Genomic DNA, 12,108 nt, shown 5'->3' with positions numbered 1-12,108 from the left:
CCTGATCATTTTAGTTGCCCTTTTCTGAACCTTTTCCAAGGCCAAAACATCTTTTCTGGGGTAAGGAGACCACATCTGTACACAGTACTGAAGATATGGCGTACCATAGTTTGATACTTCCCCTCCTCCTCCTTCCCCTGGCTTCCCCCTTCTAGCTCCCTCCTCCCAGGTTTCCCCTTCCCCTCTCCCACCCTCTCCGTTCCCCTCTCCCACCTCCTTTTCCCAGTCTCCCCAGAGGTTAATCCCCCCCCCCCCAGTTTTGTTAAATAAAGGGAGTTTCTATTTTTGAACACACGTGCCCTTTATTTTTTACATCAGGAAGGGGGGCTAGGGAGGGGTAAGTGGAAGGAGCTGAGGGAGGAATGGGGTACGAGCCCCCGATGGGGAGGACTGGGGTGGCTCTGCGGGCTCCTCGGGGTGGAAGCTCTCCTGCAGCCCCCCGATTGACCACCTCACCCCCCGGATGGCAGCCTGCGGCCAGTGCAGCCGGGCTGATGTGGGCCAAGTGTGGGCATTCAGGGCACTCCAAGCCAGGACTGCTTTGCTGTCCCTCATCGAGTTAGACAAGCGAGCGGGGAACCCCTGAGAACTGTCTGTCCGGGGTGGGGGTCGGGTCCCTTTAAGCACAGCCCTCGGCTAGCCTGAGACAGCAGCTCCACGCTCTAAGTCCTAATCTGATGCCCTGCCGGCACTTCTTCCGGCCATCCTTAACCCCGGTTCAGGGTCCACTCAATGTGGACATGCTAGTTCGAATTAGCAAAATGCTAATTCTAACTAGTTTTTAGGTCTAGATGCACTAGTTCAAATTAGCTTAGTTCGAATGAACTAATTCGAATTAAGTTAGTTCGAATTAGTGCTGTAGTGTAGACATACCCCTTGATAGTAGCAGACTAATTTTAGAAGCACTTAAAAATACAGGAAAGGGATTTTTTATCTGCTTCTTTCTCATTGTTACTTCTTTTCACTGTCATCTTCTTTCTTTACATATTTTATATACCAGTTTCAATGGCTCAGAATACAAGAAGAACAGAGTCAATCAAACTGAAATTTTCTTTATACAGGAGAACTGGCCAGAAAATAAGAATTGTTTCATGACAAGTGTCAAGGTTCAATCAAACACAGTACAAAAAGATTTCTCAAAATTGTGCCTTATCTATTCAACTATTGGCTATTCTGGTCTCTCAAAAACTTATGCATCCTGGATCTAAGGAAAACTCCCCATGGAAATGTCCATAACATTTTGATCATCATTTTCAGACATTTTTTGTCAAATGATACTGCACTGTTAGGTAAAATAAGATTATTCTGCTAATAGACTTTTTGCGGTTATTCTTACTATTGCTATCTATTGTATTCTATTTCCCTGCTCTTAGTAGACATGGGCCACAATGGCTCTTTACACCTGGTTGTCCCCCTAGATATTTTAACCATCTGTAAACCCAGAGGTCATCTCACTTTCTGGGATTGGTACTAGTCAGGAAACATCCAGAGATGGAATGCATCATTCAAATGGTTTGCACAACCTCCTGATCCAAAGTCCACCACTGAACTTTGGTTTCCTTGGAAGCAAAACAATAGAATGTGAGAAGCATACAATAGGCTTTCTGCTGCAATAGAGTTGTACATTCAGGAGTTTCACCATGGGAGGGAAGGTCTTGCAACACCCTATCTCTAGATTCTGGATCTCTGTTCACGAAGTGCTGGTGTTCAGAGATCCAGGCTCTGGATCCCAGCAGTCTTTTTAGGACTAGATTACCGTCAGCTCTAATACAGCGATGCCTACAATAAAGCCATAAACATCCCCTGAATAGCCACATCAGATTGGCCCAACTCAGCTGTACGGAGGACAGTGATAACCTCAAGCCTCAGACTTGACCACATCTGAGCAAGAGTGATGGAGAGACAGAACCATGTTAGAGCTGGCTGGGCTTTCAGGAAGGATGCTATATCCTGTGGAAGGCTGTAGCACAGGGGTGGGCAATATTTTTGGATGGGAGTTCACTCCAAGAATTTGTAAGTAGTCAAGGGGTGCACTCTTCCATAATACTAATGGAGGAGGTGTAGGGTCTAGGAGGGTCTATGGGTGCAGGAGAAGATTCTGACCAGAGAGAGGGGTGTAGGAGGAGATGCAAGATCTGGGAGGAGATTGTGACCTGGGGCAGGAGACTAAGGTGCAGGAGGGAGTACAGGGGTTTCAGTTGTCACCAAGGGCAGGAAGGGGTTGTAACCAGGGACAGTGGATTAGGGTGCAGGGCCTGGAGGTGGCATGGGTGCAGAGGGTTGTGGGGAGTGCCAGGTGTAGACTCTGGCTGGAAGATGCTTACCTTAGGGGTCTCCCGGCCAACAGCTCAGTGGGACCCTCAGGCAGGCTCCCACTAGACTAAGCTGCCTGCTAATATGCAGATAGATTAGTTGTGTAGGACATTGATCCAGAGCAAGTATGGCCCCTTCCCCATCCCTTCCACCTGAAATCCCCTCTGTACCCTGTCCCCCCAGTGCTCCTGCCTGGGAGCAGGGCTGGAGCATGAGGGTGTCCTCTGCTCCCCGGCAGGAGCCCTGGATGTGTGGAGCAGGAACACTGGGTGGGTGAAGGTGAATCAGGTCAGGGCACTTGGATGCTCATTCTTCCAGGGCCCCTAGGCATGGGCCCTGTTGTCCCAGTGACTAATCTGGATATTACATGTGGTAACAGTGGGCTGCCAAATACACCCGTGTCCACATCTTCCTTCCTTTGAAAAGAGTAGAACAGCAGTTGACCCCAGCGGAGAACCATGCTCCATGTGTGCTATCCGTTCAATGGGTTCTTCCATGTACCACAGTGGGGCGTTACTTAATCAAGTGCCAACGCCTAAGACTTTTCTTTGAACAGTGTTTTCCAAACCAAATGTGCAACAGCAAAAGAAAGACTGGAAATAAACGTCTTTTCATTCAGACGGCATACGAAATTTAGTGCAGTGGTATTCATGGCAAGGATGACAACACTGTAACACTCCATATTAAAATGTACCTTCTGTCTCATTTTATCCATTTAAGCCCTTTGAGCAACAAGCAGTTGCTGAGACTCCCTACTCCTACTATTAATAGTCAGGACAGACCCTGTCTGCCTACCTAGATTTATTACATTTTAACTAATCTTGATTTAAGCCCTCATATGTATAGGATCCAGTACAGTCACCAAGGTTACACACACAGTTTTTCCTAAAGTTAGAGCTTTCTGAACTCAAGTAAAAAACTCACTCTCCAAAGTAATTCGGATTCATACCCTCCTTTATTAATTCTACAGAACGCAGAGCAAGAGCGCCTAGTGGGGACCAAATCTTGCATTCCTACTCATGCAAAAAAACCCCAAAACCCCTCATTGAAGTTAATGGGAAGTTTTCCCTAAGTAAAAAGATACCACTGAGCCGTTTGTTATTACTAAGCACGGTGCATGTATGCAGCACTGCACAGCAGAAAGGGATGCACGTGGGAAGACAGCAAAACTCCTGCCAAAGTCCTGTTCTAGCATAGCAATTTCAATACTGACCTCGATGTTGAGGGAAGTTGCATTTACCTGCAAAATTCCACTCTGGGTAAAATCTGCACTAATGTTTTTCCAACTACAAGTAGGAGCTGTGCTCGTGGGTTTTTGTGAGTAGGGAGCCATCTTCATGTCAGTGTATCCCCCACAGTAGAATCTTCTGTGTGCTTGGAGATCCACCCCCACCCTGGACATGAATCATTCCGACCCTGAACAATTAAACGAAAAGTGCACTAACTTTTTATTGGAGCCCTTTCTGTGCTGGGGACTCTTCTTTCAGACTAGCCTGGGCACAGGACTGTAGGTTGGGAAGCCCCTGGCAGAAGTATAGGCCCACTAGTGGAAACTGTGGAGGCTGATAAATTGGAGAGAGTTCAAAGAAGGTTCAAAGAAGAGCCATGAGAACAATTAAAGGATTAGAAAGTGAAAGGCTCAAGGAGCTCAATTTATTTAGCTTAACAAAGGGAAGGATAAGGAAGGACTTGGGCACAGTCTAATTATCTACATGGGAAATAAATATTTGACAATGGGCTCTTCAGTCTACCAGAGAAAGGTATAACCCAATCCACCAGCTGTAATCAGAAGTTAGACATATTCAGACTGGGAAGAAAGCATAAAATTTTTTATGGTGTTTTGGAAAACTTTGACAAAGATCATGGTGGAAACGCCATTGCTGACAATTTTTAAAGCCAGACTGGAGGTTTTTCCTACAGGATCTTCTCTAGGCATTGTTTTGGGTCTGTTCTGTGGCCTGTGTTATGCCGGAGGTCAGAAGAAATGATCATAATGGTCCCTTCTAGCCTTGGAATCTATGAACTGAGTGAGGGGAACCTCATATCGTTTTTCTCCTCAACTGGGACCATTTGTGGATTTTCTGCAGCAAGTCTTTCTTTCATGGCCAAGTCTCCCACTGCAACCCATGGGAGTTTCCTATTTTGGGTACTTCTATGGCTCCCATTGCCATAGTATCTGAACACCATGCAAATATTCACCCTCCCACCACCTCTCCAAGGTGGGGATGTACTATTATCTCCTCCTCTCATTTTTAAAGGGACAGGGGATTGAGGTACAGAGAGACTAAGGTACCCAGGAAGTCTGTGGCAGATCTCAGGTATTCCAAGCCCCCAAGCTAGTCTCCTCACCACTGAACCAGCCTTTCCCCCCTCCTTGCTAGATAAAAGTCAAAAGGATTGGGCCCCAATGATGTGGCCATCTAGCACTTTTCACCTTACTGCTTGCAAAGTGCTTTGAACCCACCTGCACAGCCTTCCCTCAGGAGTCTTGGAAGCAGAAGCAGAGACAGGTTAGGAGACTTCCCCCTAGAAAGCAGACAGGTTAGGGGACTTCCCCCTAGGGGTGTGGGTATATAGGCTGTCCCAGAGTCCTGCTGGCTGGACTTTTCCCACAGGCAAGGCCCTGTGGTTAACCAGTTACCCAATAGGCATGCCAGTTAATTGTTTAATCTTTAACATTACTAGTAGATAGATCAAATTTTGGATTTAAAACCTTGACAGTCATCTATCCCATCCTCACATATCAATATATTGCAGAGATCAGTGAAGCCCTTGTACGCACCAAATATGCAGCAATACCTAGGCTGATCAGGGTACCTAAAGATGGTTGTTTGCCTTTACCTCTGAATTTAAGACCTCTGATTTGTTCCATGAGCTCAAGCTTAGCTCATAAAGCCGGTTAAACTCTTCTGGCTCTAGAGACGTGATTCTTTTGATGTTACTGAAACAAAAGCTCTCACTGATAGCAACGGAAGCAATTCACAGCACTAAGAGCTGCAGGGCCTCCGTTTAAAATCCATCCAGCTTAGGCAGTTGTATTTTATTCCCAAATTCCAGCATAACACCTTTATCATAACTTCTATAATGGTACTGCCTTCAGGCCAACCAGAAACCTTGCTGCACAAGGCACTGTACAAACACAAAATGAGAGACAGTAACTTCCAAGTTCACTTAGATAACAATAGCTTTGTTGCTTTCTTTTTTTTTGTTTTAAGTTTAGAAGGTGGAATGATCATGAGGTATTGATAAATGCTTTTGTATTAAAGGGGAGTTGGTAGATTGTGAATTTGTAATGGGATTTGGAATCTTTCACGGCAAAACACTCATCTAACTCCTGATCAAGTAGCTAGTGATTGGAAGTAACTACAACATACTCCACTATATGGTGAATGAAAGAGTTTGATGGGCTCAGACCAATTCTTAAAGGAAAGTGATACATATCTCAGCTAGCACATGAGAAAACAGATTGTCACTGTCGGTTTATCTATAGATAGAGTTATTCAGGAATAGCTGTGTCTCTAAATACACATTTGACCTTAATCCATATTAATTTCCCTGTACAGAAATCTCTTAGTCCAGAAAATGAAAAGTACCTATTTCCAAATTAGATCAATCCATCTGGGGATGCAGGTTGTAGGGTGGGTCTGGGATGAGGACAGAGGGTTGGAAGGCAAGGACTCTGGCTTGGGGTGCAGGCTCTGGAGTAGGGATGAGGATAAAGAGTTTGGGATACAGGAGAGGAGGGACTCTGGGTTGGTGCGCAGGAGGAGTAATGGGCTCTGGGCTGGAGATGTGGGCTTTGGGGTGCAGGAGAGAACTAATGGTTGGGGGCTCAAGGCGGGACAGGGGATTGGTCTTACCTGGGTGGCTCCCTGCTCGGGCGAGCAATGAGAGGCACCCCTCCCCCAGCCACAGCAGCTCCAGGGCTTGGGGAAAAGATCTTGCCCTGTTGCAGCCCTGAGCCCCTGCCAAGGCTTAGTGGTAAGCTGCATTGCCGTACAGTTTCGGGGTGGGAAGCCTTTTTGTGTCGGGGGCCATCCACCTACAGAAAAATCAGTCAGGGGCTGCACACACATGAGAAACAAAACAAAACCCCTCACTGACCTGTCCCCTGACCAAAAAGGAGAAAGACACGCCCCACATTCCCGACCCACACCAGAGCCTAGCAGCAGGGTGGGAGGCTTGTAGATTGTGTGTGCTCCAGCCCTGTAGGGAGGCCGGGGGTGGGGAGGGGAGGCATAATGCAGCTGTTGCTGAATTACATATTAAAAATGCCATTGTCTGGTACATAAAAATTAAAGAGCTTAACAGACACTGCAAATCCACAGTAGTGATGATGTTCAGAAAGCACTTTGCTGTCTGCTAACCTCTGTCCCTTCACTTAATGCTGATTTATTATTTAGTGTGTTCTGCTTCTTAAATAAGAAGGGAGACCAATATAAAAATCAACGCTGGAACCGTTTCCAGAAGAAATCAATATTGAATGAAACAATAACCCTCCTGCTAAAAATTATCATGCATCAGATAATGCTGAACACACGATAAAGGCAGAGGGTTAGCTCATCCATTTGGTTTCCTCTTTCTGGGAAGCATTATGAAAGAGTACCGGCAGATTTTCGACATGGAGTCCAGAAAACATATGGTTAGTTGGTTTGCTAGACTTAACTACTGTACTGGAGGATCACAGTCTGCCAGTGTGTTTTTAGGGCATGATCCACAATGGGAGTCTTGCCACTGACTTCAGTGGGCTTCGGAGTAGGCCCTAGTTCAGTTCTGCTAATTCTAGCTGGATTTACAGTTAAAAAAAATCTGAATGCCTCATTTGAGCCTTCTCCTATTCTTCCTTCCCCACCTGCCCCACTACCCCCACCCCGACATGCAGTAGGACTTTGTAAGGCTGATGTAGCCCAGACAGAATTGAACTGGTTCCACAGAAGTGATTGATGGGCACTTGGGTTGTGGGAGTGCCGAAAATAATCCCAGCAAATGTTTCCCAGTAGCACCTGGCAGCCAACCAGAAGACAGCACTAGCATTTCCTAAATACTGAAAAAGTGACTGTTACCACAGATGCCTCAGCTAAATTTAACCCCAGTGAGGTGGCAGGCTGTGAAAGGCTGAAGATGGACAGTTACCCGTAACTTACGTATATACGACCTCTCTGATCTTTTCACTGCAACTACAGCCCTTGTGCTTTGAGATTATTTTCAGCCTTGTTGCTTTGAAAGTTAGACACACACGAATCAGTTAGATTGCGGGATAATTGACCCTTATTATAAACCAATGAAATTTTGAGCTACATTCTGTTGCCTTTACTCTTGTGGATCAAAATCTTACAACACAAAGGCTACTTGCAGTGTGAATCAGAGCAGTGGAATACAACTGAAATTAAAAAAAATAAATGGGATTTTCACCAGAAAAAACCTGCACTTAAAACCTGAACTGAATTTACCAGCAGAATCTATAAAATCCTTGGATAATCAAGTTATGTATCTATAATGTCACTAAGATTGAACAGGCAAGGACTCCATTGGTGCTGGCTCACATTGACACTAATGGCTGCATCACAGTAAATGTTGCAGATAGTAGAGGACTTTGGGGAACTTAGAAGCACACTGAGGAACAAGAAGGTCTAAGCAATCCTCTCCCACTAGCGAAGGAAGACAGAAGACTCTGGAAGTGAAGCTCTGGGTAGGCATGGGGTGGAGTGTTTTGGTTTTGTGGAAGGTGACTCCACCTTCTATGGAAAGAAGGGATTGAACCATGTGAGTGACCTCCTTATTAAAGGGGAAATCGGTCTCCTTGGGAACAGGCTCAGTAAAGTAGGCAGGAGGGTGTTAAAACACAAAAGGGAAGGATTAAAAGAGGGAAGAGACATGCTCTCATTTAGCACAGAATCAAGATGCCAAGAACAACAATTAATCCAGGAAGCAGAGGATAAGAAGAGAAGAAAGTCTGTTCCTATACGCCAGTAGTAGAACCTGAGTAACAAACAAGATAAATTAGAGTTCCTCATTTATAAGCATACATTCAATGTAGTTGGTATTATTGAAACTTGGGGGAGCGATTCACGGGACTGGAATGTTAAAAATCACTGGTTTAACCTATTTAGAAAGGATCAGAGAGGAAAAATGTGACAATCAAAAGTGTCTCAGTGTCCAACTCACCATAAGTGGTGCCTCCTGCTATTCCCCAGGATGGCTAGCTCTGCCAGCTTGTTTTCTCCCTCCAGTGTTGAATTCTCCCACTTGTCTCAGTCTTCTGCTTTGCAGCTTCTTTGCTCTGGCTTGGCCTTTCAGCCAGGTCACTAAAATGCTGTCTTTCAGGGGGAAATTCAAAGTGTTTCCAGGCCCATGGGTGGCTGGGACATCCTCATACCCCTGCTACTTCCCAGTGCCTGGTAGGGGAATCCAGGCCCAGCCGCTACACTAGGTTCCAGCCTATGGATCCTATCACAAGCTGCTACAGTCCCTTCTGCTACTGTTTCCCTGGGCTTCTTTCTACATATCTAGCTTCCTCCCTAACCCCCAGCCCCAGATTTCATAGCCTCCAACTCCATCTACTCAGGGAATAATAACAGCCTACTTCCCTGCAACCTTTCCCATGCTACCTGGCTTTATGCAGGCCAGGCCTCTTCCTGCAAAAGTGAGCATGTTCTTAATTAGCTGCCTTAAGCCTAAATCTACCTTTCCTGCAGCCTAATTGGCTGATTTGGCCCATCTGGCTTACTGTAGCTCTTGCAGACTAATGTGGGGAGCGTATCACACAGCTCATTAACCAGAGTTCATGCTCCCTTCTGAAATCACAAGGAAAATAAAAATGAACACACTCCAGCAAGTCAAGTAGAAAGGCATAATTAGGCAGGCCAAAAAAGTATTTGACAAGCACCTAGCCAAAGACTCAAAAACTAACTGCAAAAAAAGTAAGCACCTCAGAAGCAGGAAGCCTGCCAAACAATCAGTGAGGCCACAGGGTGATCCAGGTACAAAAGAAGCACTCAAAGGAATATAGGGACTTTGAGAAGCTAAATTCTTTCCGTTGGTGTTCATTATATAGGAAGTAAGGGAGATTCCCACATCTGAGCCATTCATTGTACCTGAAAAATCTGAGAAACGGTTTTGGAACAAACTGATACAGTAAGAAGTCACCAGGACCCTAAAGTTCTGAAAGAACTCAAATATGAAACTGGAAAACTATTAACTGTGGTATGTAATCTATAATTTAAAACTGCTTCTGTACCAGATGACTGGAGGAGAGCTACTCTGACACCAATTTGTAAAAAAAAAAGGCTTCAGTCCAGAGGTAATCCTGGCAACTGAAGTCCAGTAAGCTTAATTTTAGTACCAGTCACATTGGTTGAAACTGTAGTAAAGAACAGAATGATCAGACTCATAGATGAACACAGCACATTGAGGAAGAGGCAGCATGGCTTTTGTAATGGGAAATCATATTACACCAACCTGTTAGAATTCTCTGAGAGGGACACGGGTGATCTAGTGGATATAGTGTACTTGGACTTTCAGAAAGTCTTTGATGAGGGTCCTCACTTTTAAAGCAAAATAAGCTGTCATAGGATAAGAGGGAATGTCCTCTCATGGATCACTACCTGGTTAAATGACAGGAAACAAAGGGTAGGAATAAATGGCCAGTTTTCAGAACGGAGAAAAGTAAACAATGGTGGTTACTAAGGATCTGTACTGGGACCAGTGCAATTTCAGAGTCATTAGCAATAGTATTTGAGAACTCCTGGAGGATGGGAAAGTTCCCAGAAGATTGGAGAAGGGTGGACCTAATACTTATCTACTATATAGTAGAGAGACTTTGTCCAGCCGTCTGTCTGTTCAACTCCAGACCACCAAATTCTGTACACAGCTTATCATAACTTAAGCCAGGGTGGGGAACCATTTTTGGGTCGGGGGCCACTGACTACAGAAGAATCCAGCAGAGGCCATATACAAAAAATCCTCACTGACGTGGCACCCGACTGAGAAGGAGAAAAACACTTCCCACGTTCCCCTTGCACACCAGAGTCGGGGGGAGGGGAGAGGGGAGGAGCAGCATAGTAGATCTTGTGTGCTCCAGCCCTATGGTGGGGCAGCAGGGGGCTGGAATGCTAGCACAGGCTCCCCAATGCACGGGGGAAGGGGGCCCTGAGCCTCAGGGGCCAGATCCAGGCAAGACAGGGCCACACCCAGCCCCCAGGCCTGAGGTTCCCCATCCCTGACTTAAAGAGTTTTGCTGTGTCAGGAAAATGGGATGTCCCTGGAATGGGATCACTTCTCATAGAACCAAAGAGAAAAGAGACAATCACCAAAGAAAACATAGTCCTCACAATTTACATAACTGAGCAAATGTTAAAAGAGACTAAACCAAGATGAGCCAGAAAAATAGGATGAACCTAGAATAGGCTTGATTCTCAATAAACCTTACAGAAAAGAGATAAAATGCAGAAAAGTGGAGTAGTGCACTGTTTTGGCACTACCGGGCACCTTCGGGTAAACCTGCCAGTCTTTTTAAAAAAGGGAAGAAAGAGGACTTGTGGAATTATAGACCACTTAACATAATTTCAGCATGTGGAAAGATCCCGGAACAAATTATTCAATAATCAATTTGTAAGACCCTTGAGGAAAATAGGATTATAAAGCTTAGCCAGCATGGGTTTGTTAAGAACAAATCATGCCAAACCAATTTAATCTCCTTCTGACAGTATTACTGGCCTAACAGAGATGGGGGAACAAGTAGATATGACACACCTTGATTTTAGCAAGGTTTTGACACAGTTCCAAGTGACATTCAAGCAAACTATGGAAATGTGGGGTACATGAATTAATGTAAGGTTGCTATACAACTGGTGGAAAGACTGTACTCAAAAGCATAGTTATCAGTAGTTTGCTGTCAAATGAGGAGTGTGTATTGTGAGGCCCCAAAGGGGTCAGTCATGAGTCTGGTACTAATCAATATTTTTATTCATGACTTGGATAATGGAGTAGACTAAATTCAATAAAGACAAATGCAAAGTAGGAAGGGAAAAATGCACAATTACCAAACAAGGGCTAACTGTTTAGATGATAGTAGTGCTGAAAAGAAACTTGGGTTATAGCAAACCAGAAACTGAATATGCATCAATGTGATGTGACTCTTTAAAAAAGGCCAATACAATCCTGGGATGTATTAACAGGTGTGTTGCACCTAAGACACAGGAAACAACTATCCCACTCTGCTCAGCACTGGTGAGTCCCCAGCTGGAGTACTGTGTCCAATTCTGGGCACCACAGTTTAGGAAAGATGTGGCCATCTTTCCTGACCTATGAGGAAAGGTTAAAAAGGTTAAAAAACCTGAGCATTTAGTCTTGACAAGAGACAACTAATGAGGTACCTGATAACCATCTTCAAATATGTGAAAAGCAGGGGGAGCAACTGTTCTTCATGTCCTCTGAAAGTAGGACAAGAAATACTAAGGTCCATCTGCATCAAGGGAGATTTAGGTTAGACACAGGGGAAAAAACAGTTGTAAATATAGTCCTGTAGTACCTTAGGGTATGTCTACACTACAGGACAAGGTCGAATTAAGATATACAACTTCAGCTACATTAATTGCATAGCTGAAGTCTAAGTAGCTTAACTCAACTTTTGGTGCTGTCCATACTGCAGGAAGTCGAAGGGACAAAACTCTCCATTTGACTTCCCATACTCCTCATGAAATGAGGGTTACAGGAGTTGGAGTAAGAAGTCCTCCAGCTCGACATTATTTCAAAATAACACTGCTGTGTAGACATAGCCTTAAAGACTAACAGATT

The 12,108-nt window shown here is 44.8% G+C and overlaps 1 long non-coding RNA gene across 1 annotated transcript in view; it reads right to left on the bottom strand.

The window, feature by feature from the left end:
• Positions 1 to 9,014, bottom strand: part of LOC142829067 (uncharacterized) — a 160,841-nt gene extending 151,827 nt beyond the window's left edge. Inside the window, exon 1 of the long non-coding RNA XR_012903276.2 lies at positions 8,479 to 9,014. This is a non-coding gene — a long non-coding RNA (uncharacterized LOC142829067). The remainder of the gene's footprint in view (positions 1 to 8,478) is intronic.
• Between the last annotated feature and the right edge of the window lie 3,094 nt (positions 9,015 to 12,108).

Source organism: Pelodiscus sinensis, chromosome 5, assembly GCF_052426305.1.
Source record: "Pelodiscus sinensis isolate ZL-2025 chromosome 5, ASM5242630v1, whole genome shotgun sequence".
Taxonomy (NCBI): domain Eukaryota; kingdom Metazoa; phylum Chordata; order Testudines; family Trionychidae; genus Pelodiscus; species Pelodiscus sinensis.
The sequence above is the reverse complement of the archived record's forward strand: the minus strand, read 5'-3'. Positions and strand labels throughout refer to the sequence as shown.